Here is an 8,389-nt window from a genome sequence, read left to right on the forward strand (position 1 = left end):
CGCAAAAGCAATGGGTCTCTCTGATCCATCTTTCATTACATTTGATAATACGCACCCAATACCATATTGACTAGCATCACAACTCAATTTCACTGGTTTCGTAGGGTCATAATGCACTAATACTTGATCAGATGCAATCAATTGTTTCGCAGTTAGAAAACTTTGTTCACATGCCTTGGACCATACGAACTTTTGACCCTTTTTCAATAGGCAATAAATTGGATTTAGCACACTTGCTAACTCTTTGCAAAATTTAGCATAAAAATTAATCATACCAGTGAATGTTCGGACTTGAGATGCATTTTCAGAACGCGGTGCATCCACAATTGCTTTGACAAGTTTCTCTGTCATATGTTGTCCGTTACAATCAATATCATGGCCAAAGAAAGTAATACGATCTTTCATAAATTCGCATTTTGTTAAATTCAGTCTCACCCCATATTCTTTTAATCTCTTTGACGTTTCCCACATTCTTGAGGTGATCTTCATCATTTGATCCAGTGATGATCATGTCATCTAATATACATGCCACTTTAGGCAATCCTTGCAAAATTTGTTCCAGAACCCGTTTTCAGATAGCTGAAGCTGATGCAATTCCATAAACCATTCTATTTACACGATACAGTCCTCTGTGTGTATTCAATGTGAGTAGATGTTTGCAGTCTTCATCGACTTCTAATTGCAAATAAGCAGTTTTCAAATCCAATTTTGTGAACTTTTGTCCACCAGCTAAAATCTCAAACAGTTCTTAAACTCTTAGGAATGGGTATTGATCAATTTTCAAAGCTGGATTAACAGTTACTTTGAAATCACCACAGAGACGTATTTGACCATTTGGTTTGGTTACAGCTACAATAGGTGTTCCCCAATCACTATGTGCAACTTTGGTAATTATTCCTTCTTTTTCGAGACGATTCAACTCTTCTTATATTCTCGGTCTCATGGCGAAGGTTACTTGACGTGCCTTCCTGAACACCGGGGATGCATTTTCATTTAATACAAATTTAGCTTTGTGGCCCTTGACAGTACCAAGTTCATCTTTAAATAAATCTTCATAATTTTTCAGTAAGGTATCCAGTTTCTTTTTTATATCAATTGGATTTTCATTTGAATTCAGGCTATTCACATTGTCCCATTCATTCCAGTTAACTTCCAATGCTCTGATCCAATCTCTTCCCATTAATGGTGGTCCACCTTTTTCGACCACATACAATTTCAATTTTGCAGCTTCATTTCCACATTATGCTTCAACTGGTAACAGCCCAAGTGGTTTTAATGGCTCACCCGTGTACGTTTTCATTTTTATAGCAGTAGGTGTGAGCTTCTCATTTTTAAAATGCTTTTGATAATCTTTATTCGATATTATCGATACTGCTGCTCCCGTATCCATTTCCATTTGTATCACTTTTCCTGCTACTTTGACAGGTATCCATATGATATCAGTGACATTGACGGACACTTCTTTTTCATTTACTTTTGCCACTCGTATATTCGATAGAAATTTCGATGCCACTTTATCTGCAGCGACGCTTTTCTCTGCTTCTCTAGTGCAGTTTTGATGACGCCCAGGTCGTGGCTGGGAGTTTCGTCTGTAGTGTGGTTTAGATCTACACACAAATTTGGTGTGACCTCTTTTTATTACAATTGAGACAATATTTCTCTTTAAACCAGCATTTATCTGGATGGTGTCCAATTTTACCACACCTGTAGCATTTCCTTGCTGCATCACGCTTTACGTAATGAGCATTTTCACTTCCATAATTTGCAGTATTTTTGCCTTGAAGCACTTTTGTATCTTTTGCAGCAGTTTCAACTTCTACAGCAATTTGCAACGCTTTTTCATGTGTTAAATTTTTTTCAGTTATCAATCGATTTTGTGAGTGGCTGCATTTCAGTCCACTTACGAATTTTGTCGCGAAGTGTGTTTCCCAACTCAACTGGTGGAGAGGCGCTTTAAATCTGCGTAAAAAGCTGACACACTTTCTCCATGTTTTTGACTTCGTTGATGAAAGCGAAATCTTTCTGTTTGAACCAGTGGTTCCGGCGACAAATGATCTTTTAACACTTTACGGAGTTCTGCGAATGTTTTAGAGGCAGGTTTTTCAGGGGCGACCAAGTCACGTACAAGCATGAAGGTTTTACGCCCAATGACGCTAAGGAAAACGCTGACCTTTTTCCCATCTGCAATTTCGTTAGCAATTATGAATTGCTCCAGTCTTTCAACATACCTAGGCCAGTCTTCCTGATCTTTTATAAATTCTCCGATTGAGCCAATTGCCACCGCTATTTCACAGATTTAAAATAGTGATAACTGAATACTTAATAGCTGACTGACGACTTCATTTCAATGATGCCGTTATTCTCAGTTCCCGAAGCTTAATTTTTCTGCTGAGTGATCGAGCGGGTATTTCTATCTCTCTTTAGATTACGTTGATTCGTTTCATCATGTATTCGCCCTATAGGCCAGGGCTACTCAACTGGCGGACCGCGGTCCGAATCCGGACCTTTCGAGTATTGGATTTGGACCGCACCTAATTATTTATTTTGGATCATTAGCCCCACTTTTCGAATTTCCTCTTATAAAATGACTTTCATAGTTTTGAATATATACGAAAAGAACTATAACACCATAATAAACGATTTTAATTTGCTACTAATCATTAGTCGGTCGAGGAAGTGCTCGTTTAGGGAAGCCGAAATATCAGTTCTGGAAAGACCGGACCCATATAATTTTGAAGTTTTGTTTGCGGACCTTCGATAAAAATAGTTGAGTAGCCCTGCTATAGGCAATAATATCCCATCCTGTCGCCAGTGTGATGTCTTGGGTATTACCAAATCACCAGTAGACAGAAATATTACAGTTTATTATACGGCAAAGTAAGACGCCAGTATAACACAGCTTAACGCTAGACAGTTCAAACACAAGAATGAATAACAAGCACGCAGACAGGTAAAAGCAAGGAGCAATTACGATAAAACAATTATGACATCATAATCACAAATTTAGTCTGTGTTAAAAACAACAAGCTATGACGTAAATACACAACATAATGCTTCGCCCAATGACTGGATTCTTGTTGAACACGATGCGTGTCACTCTTGCAATATTAACGTGACCGAGATCACGAAAAAGAATCCCCCTGAGATAAGTAGTTTAAAAAAAAAGTTTTCAGATTCTCGTTCGAAAGTATCTTTCGATGATGTGAAATTAACTCCTGAGGAGAAGGAGGAATGGTATACTTTTCTTGAACATAATTTAGATATCATGTCTTCTAGTCCATGGGATCTGGGTAGAACAAATTTATGTGAACATGAAATTCCAACGGTCGGGGGACCGATTCGTTCACCTCCAAGGCGTGAGCCACATGCTTTTAGAGGTGAAATTAAAAGGCAAATACAAGAATTGCTAGATAATGGTATAATTCAAGAGTGAAAGTCCATTTTCTTGTCCTATTGTACCCGTTGATGAAAATATTAGGAAATATCATCCTAGTGTTAGAGTTCATTTTAATAGACTCAAACCCTTTTTTACTAGACGTGAATCTTTGGTTTGTCGTGGTGTACCCGATATTCCAAGTACTACTTCCCAAATCAAACCCTATGTTTCAAAAACTCGTGTTTCAAAATTACCTACCAGATTGAATAATTTTGAATTGTATTAGTTTTTATTTTATTCCAGTATTTTCATATTTTTATGAGTGTGAATTTATTGTAATTGTATTCTCACATTTAGTTCATATTATTACATTACTGTTGTATTTTCAATGTAATCGTTATCTACTGTGTGAATTTTGTAATTATCGCATTTCATTGCTAATGTGTTTCAATATTTGATTTCAACTATTGCATTGTCCCAAGTTCAAGTAATAACGCCCTCATCCTAATCAGATGATTTATAGATATATTTTAATTCTTTCACGTTGGATTTACTTGTACCCATATTTGGTGTGAAAGAAATTGACTACGTAAATTTCTTTTTTGTAAAGAAGGGAGGTGTAACGTAATACGTAGTCTTACGTTCATTCCACTGTGTGGCGCTTATGCGTTGCGCATTTTGTTGTGTTGCCACGTGTTTTTGATTACTTGTTCTTTTTAAGTCGTGTCTGTTACATCGGACACACTGTTCTTTTCTGTTCTCTGACCTTGATGGCTGGGTATCGTATCCTAGCGTTGAATACAAAAGTGCACCGTGAATATTTCTTGACTGTTTATCGTGTGAACCTGTGGACTGGGGCAACAGAATAGCCGAGTATTTGCCAGTATTCAAAAGTCAATTAAGCTGTCGTTTAGCGAGGAAGTAGGCGATCTTTTCTACACAGTATACCACCGTCGAACGCCATCGCCTAAAAAACCCCTACGTTACATATGTTGCCTTAATTAAAAGCTGACATTATGTGTTTAGTCATGTGTGACTGACTATGGTGATGGTGAGTCGACAATGGATGTCCTCGGTGCAGTTTACGGGTGCAAATGTGCTGTCATCTAATCATTGAGTTATTTGATTCGTTCTGAAATTTCCAAAACAATCGAAAACTAGCAAATAGCATGCAAAAACGAGGCAATGTTAAACCATGCCAGAAAATCTGTCTGTGCGACGGTATGTTAGTCGTAGTGTGCGACTGCTAAAACGGCTACCGTTCTGTCGCTTTTCTGAAGTGGGAAAAGATATTTTCAAAAACATTCTGAAGATTTTCTTGCTTCATTGGTGGAGCTTGGCATGTGTTTCCAATTTTGTGCATTGCATATTGTTTATTACTCATAATTGGCTACTCAATTGCTAGTTGCGTACGATCTTTTTCAGAGTTTAACTTTAAACAGATAAAAAAAATGTTCATTCGATGTCAAATTCGCGCCTGTCAAGTTTATCTTCGATGATCAGAGATCATCAAAGAAATTACTGGAAAGCGAGGTGACGGAGGCTGTCGTTCAGACATTTGTTACCAGTAAAGTAGCGATTGTACATAGAAATAAGTGACTTGCTTTTTGTAAATAAATGAGTTCGATCTTATACATGTAAGCTCAGTTTGAATATTCATTCAATAAAACAAACGTTTCTATCTCACTTGACCTTTAATTTATATATTCTCATGTCTAACGACATCTATAATCTGTTTATCCCCCGAAATATTTTTGAAGTTATGAATAAGGGACATCATTATCAGAAACTCGCCCCGGGCAGCAGAAAAGTTTGGCACGCCCCTGCTCAATGCTCATATGATGTTTCGATCGTCTATTCACGAATGCCGGTGTCTATCGTCGGGTTGACAAACTTGGGACAAAACTGTTGTCAGTCAAAGTTTGTGTCAGACGCAACCAATCAAACCAGTCAACAAACAATTGATGTGTAGTGGTAACCAATCTCTACAACCCTAACCAAATTTTGGACGAAGATAAATGTGAGTTACCATGCTGTATCTGATGTTCTAAACTAAACTCTTTGGTGATGTTGCTCAGTACTTACTTGTGCGAGCAAGGATTTTCAGCGCTTTTAAACATAAAGAGGTAACCATCGACCACGGCTTGACGTGGAGCATATATTACGTGTTTGTCTGTCTAAAACCGCTTTTCGAATTGAAAAACGTATTCTCTATAAACAGGGACAGGCTTCACACTAACGTTCTGTTTGAATGAAATAAATACTTCTGTTAATATCCACTACAATACAATTTAAATATTGTAAGTCAATATATTACAACTTTGTTTGGTGTCTGATTACCGGGGGTTCGGGTGGATTGTTAAATGATTCGGGGGGTACTTAACAGGAAAAAGGTTGTGAACCCCCGGTGTAAAAAAATTGTGGATGCATCCAGCGATTTTTCCAACTTTTTGTGTTCAAGGAACTTGGAATTATGTCGATATTTTGCTTCAAGTTTGGTCACGTGAAGCAAAAATCCCATAGACACTGATTTTAGTGATTGCTCCATGTGTATTCCTATTTTTGCTTCCATCCATATCAATACTGACAAATGAAGTAGGGGCGTTGACAGCTCACCCGTTCTCGAATCGTCATTTAGTTTGAATATGATTCACTAAATTTTATCCTAAGTAAAACTTATTAGGCTTATGTAATATTCGATGAGCGTTGTGACATGCCTTGGCCAATGCGATGTTCAGTTGCGCTAGCGTCACGCCAGCATATATTGGATATGTTAAACACAATTATGTTAATTTTCAGGGCACACTTAGCAAAAAGAGCAATCGCTAGGCAAGAGCTAGACTATAACTACGCCCGCTGAGAAAATTCCCTGCGTTTATCTATAGTTTGCGGCTGTTAGGTATATTTATCTGGAACATTTACTCTGCTAGAGTAGTTAGCGAAAAATGACCTTGATTGTTCTTCATTGTTTCTTTTTCCCATTTCCAATGCAATTCCATTTAACTTTGTGATATGCACATACACAGCTGTTTTCCGATTGTAGTTAGAGAAAACCAGGCGACCAGCAGGAACCATGTGCATCTGTCGATTGGAGTTTTCACCAGTACGTCCTAATAGAAATAGATGATTCAAAATGTATTATTTGTCAAGAGAATCTCATGAGAAAACGGAAAGAAGAAAACTAAAAATAGATGTAAACGAGTATGGGATTCATCATTAAATTAGGGATGACGTTGTAACAAGCGTCTGAAAGTTGTCAGTCAGAGTAAATTTGTCTATCATATGAGTAACTAATACGTCAGATGACTGATTTTATTCAGTTTCGACAATTGCTACAACCAAAATAAAACCAAATTTTGATATTTTACGGAATTTGTTGAGATTGCGATTCATTTTAGTTTTGGCAAGAAGCTCATTGTTTTCAAACTTTTACTGTTGTAACACTGCAAATATTATTCATAAAATTTAACTTTTCACGTCACACTTATATGGCCCGCCAGTCTAGGTGGGCAACATTTTTGACCTCTGATCGAAAAACCTTGCCCACCCTATGCTACCGTGTTTTCCCGAAAATATGACTTAGCGTGAATTTCAAAAATGCTTTTAATATAAGCCCGCCCCTTAAAATAAGATCTAGTCGATAACAAGGAATCTTTACTACACGTTTTAATTTTAAATGATTAATGATCTATGTTTAGCAGTTATTTTAAATAAAAACGTGTTATTTATAAGTAAATGGATATCGGTTTTCATATTTTGTATATTTGAAAATCTCGTAATTCTTGACTTCGTAATTTTGTTTTTGATAAATGAAAATAAAAGACCTACCCCACAATTAAGCGCTGGTGTTATTTATCGAAAAAAATTGAAATAATACAATCTCTTATTTTCGGGTGAACACGATATATAGGCTACTAACCAATGACACTGAACAATGTTTGATGTCATTGGGCTAACGCTAACAGCAAGACGAAAAACAGGTCTGGTACATGGCATGACATACGTGAGGTCATAGGTCATCAACGCCAAAATAGATCTGTTGAATGCACAGGGCGGTTAATTCGTTTTTGCAAAGTCTTTTGTTGTAGTGTAAAGTGGGTCGGCGTAGGTTTTACGCAAATAACTGAATATTGCCAGGTTGGAATAATATATTTTATTTTTATTTCTAAATTTCATAATATAAAATATATAATATAAAATAAAAATATAATAATTATAAATTAATGTGCCATGTTGTTAGTCTCAAAGTAGACTAAAACCTAGAATTACAGAATTAGACACCTTTCTGGGAATGAACTATGTCTGTATGTGTGTTCTGTTCACAAGAACCAGAGTCAGAGAGTTTGCTTCGAGTTTATTTTGGAAATGTCCTTTTACACAAAATGTTCATGATTATGTTTTTTCTATTGCTTTGAAAATCAATCATTGTGTACCGGTATTGAATAATAATTATAGCCTATAGGTATTACTTGTATTTTAATAGATTTAAATCATCAATGTTACTCACATCTGTCAAACTTAGATCGTAATGTCATTATATTAATATTGTGCACTGCCAGACATAAAATTTGGCTAGAGAGGAATTCAGTCATTATTCAGTTATTTAAAATGTTAACCTAATCCAAATGTTTGAATGTTAACAATGTGATAATGAAAATTAAGAACTTTCTTATAGCAGTACCGGTATAGCAAGAAAAAAAGACAAAATCCTATCTTACAAGAGAACTCGATATTATATACCGGTATACTGGTATAGTACAGTAGTACTGTAGTAGCTTATGATAATTCTTGCAATGCAGCGATGTGATCTGTACTATTGAAATTAATAGAATTTACTGTATTTGCTCGTTTTGTAGCCCGGGCCCATATTTTTTTAATCCAACTCACTAACCGGGCCCTTATTCAAACCGGCTCTTATTCAAGCACGGGAGCTTGTTATTTTTAAACAAGAATAACGAAAATTTTGACTTTTTCTACGCACCGCAGGTACAAATCCGCAAGATAAGAAAAGTT

Source organism: Styela clava, chromosome 1, assembly GCF_964204865.1.
Source record: "Styela clava chromosome 1, kaStyClav1.hap1.2, whole genome shotgun sequence".
NCBI classification, from domain to species: domain Eukaryota; kingdom Metazoa; phylum Chordata; class Ascidiacea; order Stolidobranchia; family Styelidae; genus Styela; species Styela clava.